General features: G+C 39.3%; 1 protein-coding gene across 1 annotated transcript in view; it reads right to left on the bottom strand.

The window, feature by feature from the left end:
* Positions 1–1,563, bottom strand: part of TANK (TRAF family member associated NFKB activator) — a 28,466-nt gene extending 26,903 nt beyond the window's left edge. Inside the window, exons 1-2 of the mRNA XM_014954689.1 lie at positions 1,492–1,563; positions 766–899 (exon numbers count right to left, since the gene is read on the bottom strand). The gene's annotated coding sequence lies outside the window, so the exon portion shown is untranslated. The remainder of the gene's footprint in view (positions 1–765; positions 900–1,491) is intronic.
* Between the last annotated feature and the right edge of the window lie 10,446 nt (positions 1,564–12,009).

The raw sequence follows: 12,009 nt of genomic DNA, 5'->3' as shown, positions 1-12,009 counted from the left end.
AGGAAAAAACCCAACCCAACACCCCTAACATAAAAAAAAACCCAAACCCAAAAACAGCCCCCAAAACAAACACTCCCACTATTTTAATCAGGTTTAATTATGTTGTATCCATACAACAACTGGAATACCTTCAGCCCAAAGTTGTGAACCCTTATCTTTAGCAACAGACATTCTAGGTGTTCATTAAATCTTAACGACTTTCACAATTATTAACAACAATATGTAGTTAAACAGATGCAGCAATACAAAACGCTGCATTTAATCTAACCAGGACATAATTAGAGAAAGAGATTAGCTCCAGAGTTTGTCTGATGAGGGGATCCTGCAAATGTGAGAACCTTTGGGTGCTGTGTTGCCAGAGCTATGCCATCGAGAACTAGAATTTAATTTTTGAGTAAAGACCTGAACATTGGGAAACAACTGGGTATAGCAAATGTTGTAAGACAAACTTTTAAGTAAACAAACCCAATGAAGCCTCCAGATGCTCTTAAAATACTTGCTTCAAATGAGAAACATTTTGCCAACATAGGTGGGAAAAAAACCAGCAGCAGTAATATGAATTTTCTGAGTCAAATGCCAAAAAAGCCCAAACATAAAGATTAGCAACACACTGCTGCATATATCCTGAAATCCCAGCTCCACAGATCACTAGAGAGGCACGTTTTGAGTTTTCATAGTGCCTCAGAAAACACCTTAAATTCTGAAAAAATAAGGTTTGAACTAATCATGTGTATATACACATTCATTCATAACGCACATGCCTACCTCGCATAGGTTCACATGAGAACACAGATGCCATCCAGAAGCAAGTACTTCTCTACAAATTTCTGCTTTCAAAACAGCTTCTTCAATGGAAATATTTTGTAAGTTACACTGCCATCATCTTGGGAACTGGAAACCTGTTGAGGTAATCATGTGTGAGAGGCTGAGAGCTCACTGCACTTTCGTTTAGGTTGTGGTGGGTTGTTGTTATTGTTGTTGTTTTTTTTTTTTAATGATGGACAAAACTCCCTCTTTGCCCGCCTGCGGGAAGAGCCGGAGTCCCAGCAGGAGCCCCCGAGGCGCAGACAGCCCCTCCGCGCTCAGCGAAGGGGACGGGGACCAGGGGGCCGCTGGGCTTGTACACCCCCCGGGCCGTTCCTGTCCCCGGAGGCAGCACCTCCTCCCGCTGCTCCGCTCGGCACCCCCGGGACAGCCCGCTGCCCCCGCTCCCGCTGCCCGCCTAGAGCGGCGGGGGCGGCGGCGCCCACCCCGCACTTTCCGCAGGCACCGACTGCGCGCCCCCCCGCCCCGCTCCCGGAGCCGGGCAAACCGGCGGCGGGGGAACCGGCGTCCCTCTGAGCGGATGGCGGAAGTGCGGCGGGGCCGAGGGCAGGGGCGGCCGAGGAGCCGTCCGCAGCCCCTGGGACCCGCACCCCAGCCCCCGGGGCCGAGCGCCCGCCGTTCCCCGCGGAAGGGGACGGAGGGGTTTGAAAAGCGACTCAGACTTACGAGCGCCTGACGGAGCCCGCGGCCGCTCCCGGCACAGGGCGCTCGCTGCCGCCCGAGCACCTTAACCCAGGAACCAGAACTGACTTCCTGTGGTGCCGCTCCCCGCCCCGTGACGGGCCGCCGGGCGCTGCCCGCTCCGCCGCACGGGGCTGCTGGGGTCGGGGCAGCGGCGGGCTGGCGGCCCGGGCACGGCGCCTTCCCCGCCGCCGAGACGGCACCAAGCTCGCCTCTCCGGCCGGCGGCTCTGGGCTGCCCTCCGCCTGCGCTGCGGCGCCCTTCACCCCTCTCGGGCAGGGTCCGTGCTGCTCCCCCCTCCCGCAACTCCCTTCCTGCTGCAGTCTGGACGTGATTTGTTAATAACTACTTACATTTGTAACATAACTATACTTGTCATGCCCGGAGTACTTTCTGTCTAAAGGGTGGCATTTCCCTTCCTCCCCCCCATTTAATTTCTGCAGACAATGAATTTCACTGATAAGAATATAGTTTGCTGCTGCTACAAGCTCTTCTCTCTTTAGGTCACACGTAAAGTACAACCTTTTTTCTGAAGGTGTGTAGGAGGGAGGGAGTTGATGGGAAAAAAAGAGGCGTTTTTCACACACTTGGGCAGGGATGGCCGCAGAGAGTGTTCCAGGTTTGGAACTGGCCTCGGCTGCCCCTGAGCTCCAGTGCCCGTGGCCACGCAGCCAGGCTGCCCCGTTTCTTCTGCCAGAGCAGAACTGGTCCCTTTGCCCACACACAGATGGGAACCTGTGTTTCAGCCATGCCAACCTTACCTGCCCGGGGTGTGCCCCAGGGCTGAGCTCAAACACAAGCCACAGGAAGGTGGTGGTCTCTTCACAGTAGCCAGGTCTTGTTCTGAGTACTCTTTTGAAGGTTACTTCTATTACAATTTACCCTTCCTGCTAAAGTCTTTAACAACTCTTTTGGTCTGTGTTGGCCTGTACTAAGACTGAAGAGACTTAAGGGGAGATAGTTTAATGAGGCAATAAATATACTTCCTGGTTAGCCACTTTTGAGAAGTGAGGTTCTAATGAACTATTAAGGTTGAGAGGTTTGCTGTATTATCATGTTTCCAAGAAAGAGGGATTCAGTTATCTCTTTCAGGGACAGGGTGTTTGAGACATCCAAGGTTTGATTCAACCAGTTCTTTTCTTTTTCTTTTTCTTTTTTCTTTTTTCTTTTTCTTTTTCTTTTTCTTTTTCTTTTTCTTTTTCTTTTTCTTTTTCTTTTTCTTTTTCTTTTTCTTTTTCTTTTTCTTTTCTTTCTTCTTCTTTGTCTTTGTCTTTTTTCTTTGTCTTTTTTCTTTTTTTTTAAAGGGGTGCAAAAAGACGGTATTGTTTCTTTTTTAATGTCTACATTTTTTATTTTTATTCAGTCTTGCCAAGTAGTTCTGCACTTAAAATGGTAAGAGATATCTCAGTTAGCAACTGAAATAAAACCTGCAGTTCTTAAAATCAGATCAATGTATGTAAATGTAATTTAACCAATGCTGCTTTTAAAAAGAGATAGAGAGCAGAAAAGTACAAGTAGGTATTATCTGATGATAGACATTTATCAACTAAGATGATGGCTACCTGAATTTGAATAGAGGCATAATGTATATACCATCTCAGAAACACTATGATTGCACCTTAGTTGTTACAGGAAACAAAAGTTTGTTTATTAAATTCTAGAAATATACTTAATGTAAATTAGCTGTGAAGGGCTCAAACCTGACTAAGCAAAAGTGACAACCATTTACGAACACGACTTTTCAAATCACATGCATCATTCACTTAATACTTTGTCAGTAATAATTCTTTCACAATTAGGCACAAGAGAAACTGGTCTTTCCTCTGTCTTCAATAGTGTTTTTTTCTTTACTACCTTTCCTCCCCAAATACATTAAGGCGTATGTTACAACCTTTACTGTAACCCATTTTGATGTTCTTAGAGACTCCAACCCTTTGAATAAATAGTTAAATAGAAGAAAAGCAAAATACCGGTGAAAATAATGTAAACCCTATATTATGTAGCTAACTTGATCTCAAACTTTAATCTTTTAGAGAGTTTTCTGCTTTACAGTCAATTGTTTTTTGTCCTTTTCTTTGTCCTTTGCTTTCTTTTTCTGTTTTTTTCTGCTTCCTCCTCTTCAGTCTCTGTATTTCCTCCCCTACAGCTATTCCAGTAACATCTTACTGTATTTTCGTCCCACATCAATATTTCACATTTTTATGTCATTGTTAAGGCAGAATTGCTTTCCTATATGTAGTCTTCACAAGATAACTGGGAAGAACAAGTGTATATTAGTGTAGTTAAGAATGATTTAAGATTTTAGGAGTCTACTAATGTTAAAAAACATTACAAACCACTTACCTAGAATTTCGGAGTGGTGGTGAAGAGGTTCATGTCTGTATTATTTTATTTCACTTTATCTTCAGAGTCTTATTTTGACTAATTATACTTAGAAACCTTTTTGGGATACTTTTTCAAAGTGAAAATTTAAAAGTTTGCTCCAAGTGGGTTAAGCAGTCTATTTAACTACCTCCTGTCAGCTGTATACTGTTTACTGTTTGACATATTACTTCTGAAGTGGTATTGTAACAGGAATATTAGTTTTACTGATGTGTTAACAGCGTGTTCACTGGCTAAACTGCAGAGATCTCAAAAGGAACTGACTGCTCTTACGGTAGGCTTGTGGTGTGGCAGTTGCCAAAAGGCTGTATTTCAGCAAAAGCTAAAATCTGATTCCTTTATACAATTTTAAGCTTATAAACACAAATTGGCTTCTACCAGCTGTCAGGAAGAGGTTAAAATGTTTCTTGCAACTTCGTAATGCAGCCATTCGTTCAGACACTAGGTGGCTCACGTCAGATGTTTAAACCTTTAGCAGAACTTTTAAACAGTGGTCCCAAAGGAATGTGTGCGTGGTGCTGGGTTTCTGTGCTACCCTATGGCGTTTCTCCGTTCTTTCAATAGCTTCTTCTTCTTCTTCTTCTTGTTTTAACAAAATAATTTTTTTTTAAACAAAAATTAATTTTGTTTTAACAAAAAAAAATTTTGCTCTTGGAATGCCTTTCCTGGTCAGAAAAGGAGAATTGTGGATTAATTTAGACTGAATATTGACATTCCGTAGTGAGAAGGAAGGCGAGGCTGAATCTTTTAATTTTTTTCCCAACAGCATGAGCCTGTGGAAACCTTAGTATATGAAATGCCAATCATCAAGTATGTTTGTATTTTCCCCATAGGTTGTAACAGACAAAAACTGGGTTCCAGAAGCTAATTAAAGAATATATGATCCAAAGTGCAGACATACAGACTTGGTGCACTATAAGCAACATAAAAGTAGTGTTAGTAAAATTATAAAGTTTGTACCTCATCTTGTGCTTTTTGTATATATCTGAATGCTGACGTTCCTAAGTATAATTTACTCATTGTCTTTTACAAAGTGTAGAAACCAAAGGTTTGGGTTTTCTTTTCTCATCTCTTTAGTAACAGCGTAGGCAATTTTTAAGTTGCCTGGGAGGAGTGTCAACAGGATTATGAAATGCAGTTCTGTACTTCAGTACTGCTTATGACTAATATTAGCTGGGAACTTCCACTGAGAAATACCCAACTGAAGAACTTCCTTAAATGCAGCTGCAAGCAAACAGGCATTCTCTGAAGCTGAGACTTCAGCAGAAACAGCTGCAAACTGGCTTTGGACCCACGGCGACATTCCTTATTTCTGTGAGTGATGTCAATGATTTCTGGAGGCTTGCTACCCTGGGGGAAGGTTGCCCTGCATGAAAAGGGAGCAGCTCATGAACAGGCAACACTACATGCTCGGGAATATTGTAATGAATATAATACATATTTTTTAACATATTGAGAAGAAAAAGCCAGTGATGATGATGACACCAATAGAAAGTAACAACAGCTTTGTAAAACTATTCATCTATATAGAATGTAACCTGTGTTACATATAGAGAGAGTGCAACAAGATGGAGGGTGAAATACTGCTTAGAGAAGGATAGCCAATCCACTGATTCTTAGTTAAGCTCCAAAGGAACTTAATTATGCAGACCCTTGAGCTCTGTTTAAGTTTTACCCTTATTGTGTCTTCCCCTCTCCCCACTCTATACTGAAACTGAGTTTCTGTAGAACAACATAGGGAAAACACTTGCCTTGGAAAATTCATTTTCTCTACCATCAGTGCCTTTTTGCCACAGAGACAAATATTCAGGAGATTTTACATATAAGCATTAATTCCTTAGACCTGTCAATGTGAAGAAGTGAGATATTTTGATATCAACTACATTGCATAGGCCTTCTCCCTCTGTTCCTTGTTAAAATTCAATAATTCTTGGTTGCAGATTTAGATAGAGCTATATTATATTCAGTATCTAATTTAGGGATTGATATAAGGAGCCTTTGCACTGTTTGTTGAATGTTGATTGATCCCAAGCCTTTATTCAGGCTGTCAGTGTGGAGTAAGAGTGGAAGAAGTCAAAGAAGAGATGTATTTAAAATAATACATTTCATTTCTGGGATCTTATGACCCTTTTTCTTCCTTGGCAAAAAGGGGAGCAATGTAGTGCAGCAAGATAACAGATTCCATGGTATTATTTTTGTTTCTGTAGTCTCATAAAATTCCAAAGTTTGCAAAAAAGGAGGAAGATGTTGATGCAAAGTCATTAAGTTAATGGACCCGTGTTAGTATACCTATGGAACTTCTTTTCAAAACTGTTCAGGATATGAAAATTTTGGATGTGTTCAAGGGGAGATTGGACAAGTAAATACTTGAGAGATTCACTGAGGGAAACTAAAGAGACAGGCAGCATCAATCTCAGGAACTTCTCTGACCTGAAAATAGCTGGCAGCTGGGACAAGACTCTGAGGAAGTATTACATATGCTTGCCCTGTTCTTATTCTTCCCAGGGCATTGATTTCTAGCCACCGCTGAAGAGAAGATGGGTCTGAACCAACGTGGCATATGTTCTTATGTTAATGACTTCATGCTGATACAAATGTGTAGGAATTTCTCTACATTAAATAGCATCCTGTAAAAGACAGGGTTCTGTAGAAGGACAGGGAACATTATTATTGCAGAAGCTCCAAAAGATCTTAGAACGTCCATTCAGAATTATTTCTTATTATTTTAGAATATTCATTTGAAAGATAAAACCTTTGAGTGGGTTTGTTAAAGATAATCAGTGAATTCTATCTGGCTTCTGAAAAGATGCCGTGTGTAGTTTGACTGTGTTTACAGTTAAATTGTGATGACCAACAAATCACCCGCACAGTATCATGGCTTTCATTGTTAGTAATCGTTCTAACTACACACAAAGCTTAACAGAAGGTATGTCTATGGAAATACACAGCGAGGCAACCTTCTTGATTAGTGCATTGGAAACAGATCTTGAGAAAAAGGCCTCACGAGCAATTAGAGATTTTTTCCATTCTTCAGCTGATGACAGCATCTAACCGTTTAATGCAGTTTATTTAGTGCAGGAGTTTTGAACAGGGTCTCCATATACACCTCCTATTGGTTTTTTTAGTTAAAAACTGTACAATGGAATAAACTTTCCAGGCTTCTTCCTAGAATAAAATTTATAGGGAAAGCTAGTAAAATGCTTTGATTCTGTTTCATTTTTTAAGGAAAACACAAATTCCCTTTAATTATTTTTACAAGATGCAAAATTTACAGAGCAACTGAAAATATATCTGTAACTTCCCTGACACATGGAGTCAGTATTCTGCCTTTCAACATTATTTGATTGTATGTTACAGTGGTATTTGAAAAGAAATAGTTCTGTTTCTCTGCACAGTGAAAAAATATTTTGGAATGATTCATCTCTGCAGTCTTTTTCTTGTTGATATAGTTGTTCCAGCTCCTCATGTTGATTTTAAAATTGTTTTATAAATGAAAAGATGGCTTTGTGACTTCAACAGAGTGCTTTTCTTGATTCTTACTCACAGTCCTCCTATGAGAGTTTGGTGGGTCTAAGCTTGACTAATTAGAGTGTGTAAGACAAAATAAGATGCTCACATGAGTGTTTCTGTAAATCTTACAATGTAAGATTACAATGTAATAAATCTTACAATTGCAGTGAAGTTCTATAAACCAAAAAGGTCTGAGCATTCACTGAGTGGTCAGGCTGCTCAAGGTTTAACTAAAATATATTGATGTTTACAGGCAGCAAAGATAAATCAGCAGCTGTGCCCGCTGAATTTTATGGTAAATCTTCCCCAACGTTAAGCAAAGAAAGCTTGAAGCTATGTGCTGTGTAGTGGCTTATGGTGTGTTGACACTGTGCTTGGTTGAATACAGCCTCATTGTCTGTGAAGCTAAGAGGTCGAAATGATATGCAAAAATGCCGACCAGCTTCTTGCAAATGATATTTGTTCTTACCATGCTGTAAGTAAGAATATATGTACCAAATGATAACAAAAAAAAGAGGATAATTCATTGTGTGTTCTCAGTTCTAATGCAGAAAATACATCACTGGTAATAGCTGACTTTCTGAAAGAGTTGTCACACTGTAAGATTTATTCCTGGTGAAGTAGGGAGGGAAACACACGATCAATGGGTTTGGGCCTTTTTGCATAATTAGTGGCAAAACGCGCGCACACACACACACACTCACATACACGCTCACTTACTTCGTCTGGCACAGCTTCAGTCTTCTTATTCACCAGCTGCTAAGTCATTTTCATATCCGTAGCTGCTTCCTCTGAGTGAAAACACACCTGCTCTTCTAGCATTGTATCCATTTATTGTTGGCTTCCTGGAAGAAAAAGATGTAAGAGAATTTTGGCTTGTATCAGAGATCTGAATAAGCATGGGACAGCTTAAAACTGCCACACTTATAAAGCTATTATATATTAAATTGTCGGTATTAATTACCAATTCCCTTCAGTAGATATACATGAAGGGCCTAGAATTAAATGTTCTAAGTGTCATTTTGCTCACGTTATTTTCTGTCTTTATTTGGAAATACAGTTATTTGACTAGATTTTGACCATTCCTATAGTGTTGCCACATACCTGCCAGCGCTCTTAAATTGCACTGCAATCAGTTAATTGTGTATGTCAAATGGGAGAATTCTACACAAAACTGAAAAATCATTCCCTGGCACAGTATATAGCAACTGCATTTTAGACTGCAAAAGGGAAATCAGGCAAAAAGAACATTAAAGAAAGGCAGCTCTTAATATGGGGAGTAAACCCAGGAAAGGTAAAGTCACAGGTATTGGGTTAGTTGCGAATAAGAAAATGAAGTACCAGAGGCCCTCCTTCCCTGGTGCTTGGCTTTACCTTTCCATCCATATTCCGAAGAACAGCCAAATTGATAGCTGTCTCTAAAGCCCTCTTATTGCAGATTTGATCTACACGATGGGCTGGACCTTTTAGAAATGATCTTAAATTTCTTCTCCACATTCTTCAAAGGCAATGAGCTGATAAAGTATTGTTCCATCAGTCCAACCCCTGATACATTTGTGTCTTCCAACCTGTCTACTCATACCTTGTTGACAGATAGTAGAGTAGCTAAAGACAAGAATCACAAAAAGAATTTAGGGTTATGGTACCAGCGGCTTCATGGAGGCTGCTTCAGCCTCCGCTGCTTAACTTCTTTCCTGCACAGAGTATGAGGCAGTGCTTTAAGTAGAGCTGCTGTCTCTGGGTAATACTCTGTAGTCCTGAATCCTTTCTACTCATGTCTCTTGGAGATGAAAATTCTATTTTGCATGGACTGATTGGGGCAAATCACAGAGATTATAATTCTTGTCTCATTACTACAACAATCTTTGGGTTCCAGCCTCAATTCTAACAATGTTTGCATGTTTTATGACACAGTAGGCAGTAGGTCATTCCCACTTTGCTGCTTTTGACAATCAGCTTCACTGACTGATTTTCTATTTTACTGGTGCTTAGAACCAGCCCTCTGAAGATACCATCCTTGCCAAAGGCAGCATCAGCTTTACCTAAACCATTTCTAACATATGTTTGCCTGTTTTGAAGATCTATATTGGTGATAAAGATTTCACAGCCTCCCAAGGGACCTTCTGTTCTTTCTTACAGATTTTTTTTTCTAAATCTCTAATTATTCTTCAGTTGAACCACACTTTCCACAAGGTACAATGAACAAACTGGACAATATGCTTCAGCTGAGGCTTTCCACCATACTTTTCAACAAATACATGCTGACTGTTTTATATCCTTAAAACAACAAAAACTTAAGTTTTTAAACAAACTTTTTCGATAATTTGCTCCAGTATTTTTCTCAGAATGAAAGTAAAGCAGAATAGCATGCAATTCCCTGGTTTCTTCTGTTCTGTCCTCTTAAAGACAAACATGACTTCTGTCCTTTTTCATTCATTTAGAAGCTCATCTGTTCTTCACAAGATCTCAAAGATAATTGCTAATGCCTCCAGAATGTCTTTATTCTCAAAGGAATTTCTTCAAACCCAGCTGGTTTGAAAATATTTTATCTAAGTTATCACTCCAGCCTATATTTTCCCCTTGTCACTGATACTAATTATTTTAGCCAGCCAATTGAGGTTGACCTTTCTAGTGAAGAAAAGTAAAAAGGATATCAGGCTTTTCAATACCATCTCTAATCGCCCACTGAGTAGCACATCTCCCTTTCCTTTGTCTTTATCTTACTACAGATGTATTACCAGAATACATCTTTTTTCTGCCTGGCTATTGATCCCATTTTGTGCCTTGACTTTTCTATTTTGCCATCTTTTTTACGTTGTTGCATTATTCTTTTACACTCCTCAGTAATTTAACTTAGAGCATAGAAAGTAGAAACTTTATTGAGCTTAAGACAGTTAAAAAAATTCTCACTGTTGTTTAGCATGTTGGGATTCTCTAAATCACATTTCTCATTTTGTCGCTAGCGTGGATTGTTTTGTGTTATCTCCTCTTTTTCTAAAAGAGCTGGAAAATCTCTTAAACTCCTTGATTTTTTTTTCAAGGATCATAAAGATGTTTGTGTGCTGGATTTAGGCACTTAAAATGTATGTATAGATCTAGTCCTGACTAATTTGCCAGAAGTCACACTATGTGTTTATGTTAGAGATGGGCCCGAAGCACAGAAATGTCTTGCTCACATTACTGTCTAATTTTGATCTGATTAAAGCAGGATTATTTGGTTTCTATCTGATTTGTGTAGGTTTATTTTATGCTAGCAAATTGCCTTACTTACCAGTGTTTCTTTGCATGCCCTTCATTGTCCTTGTTTATTTCTACATTGTCTTGGGAGAAAAAAAAAAGAATGAAAGAAAGAAAAAAAGTTTCAGTATGTATTTTTCCCATCTGGTTAGTCCGGCACTCTTCTTAATTAGTAAAATGCCATCCTGTCAGATTCTCTCCTGCCAGGAAGTCATTCAGCTACCAAATCACTTCTTCACCTCCATCATATATTTTAACATTTGAAAACAGCAAAGCTGTAAGATATCATATTCTTCCTTACAACAGAAAAAGCAAAATCAACTACAGCAATGCTAATTAAGTGTAGTTTAGGATTAATTTGAATTTAAACCAGGCCTCATGGGATTTCAGAGCATGTACCCAGAGTGTCATAAAATATGTAACAGCACTTCTTCTCAATTAACATTCATTTATTTAGGAACAATAAAAAGCAGCACAAATAGGCACAACCTGTTCCTTACTCTTTACCCAGTAGTTTCTGCTCTGCCCAAGCTGCTTTCCCTACTCATTATTCCAAAGGCCAGCTCCTTCTTATATCTGTGCAATATGAGACTTAATCAAGTATCAGGGTATTCCTTTTCTTGAGTCTTAAAATCTTTTTTCATTATAAAACCACTTAAGGACTAAATGTTGACTATAAATCATAAGCCATATATTTGAATACATGAATGTGTTGCAAAAACATAATTACTGTGCTTCTTTTCCATTGTGCCAAATGGAATGCCAGCCATTTTAAGATTACTGTATGGTTTAATTAATTTATTTTTAAAATTTTTGTAACAGCAATGCAAATACTTAAATTAGTTAATACTATCATACTGATTGTAAATAACAAGGTTAATAAATGCTAAAATTAAATGTTCTTTATAAAAAAAGAAGACAGTCTTAAGGAGAACTACATCTGTATTTGGAATGTATAAATATATTTGAATATTTTATAAGCAACTAGAAAACACAGGAGAAAAATACAAAGTTACAAACCTCCATGGACAGCTTTTATAGAATTTCTTGAAGAGGAGTGCAATAGGAGAGAATTCTATATATTCATATAATTTAATAGAAACTATAGCATTTTCCATATTTGTTAATATGTTGTGAAACTGCTATAGAATATATAATTGTGCTGATTTTGGCTGGGGTAGTTAATTTTCTTCATAGTAGCTGGTGTGGGGCTATGTTTTGGATTTGTGCTGAAAACTGTGTTGATAACGCAGGGATAACTCAGTGCTTACACAGAGTCAAGGCCTTTTCTGCTCCACCAGTGAGTGGGCTGGGGGTGCACAAGAAGCTGGAAGGGGACACAGCCAGAACAGCTGACCCCAACTGACCAAAGGG

Source organism: Calidris pugnax, unplaced genomic scaffold (assembly GCF_001431845.1).
Source record: "Calidris pugnax isolate Ruff unplaced genomic scaffold, ASM143184v1 scaffold103, whole genome shotgun sequence".
Taxonomy (NCBI): domain Eukaryota; kingdom Metazoa; phylum Chordata; class Aves; order Charadriiformes; family Scolopacidae; genus Calidris; species Calidris pugnax.
This window is presented reverse-complemented; position numbering and strand designations above follow the sequence as displayed.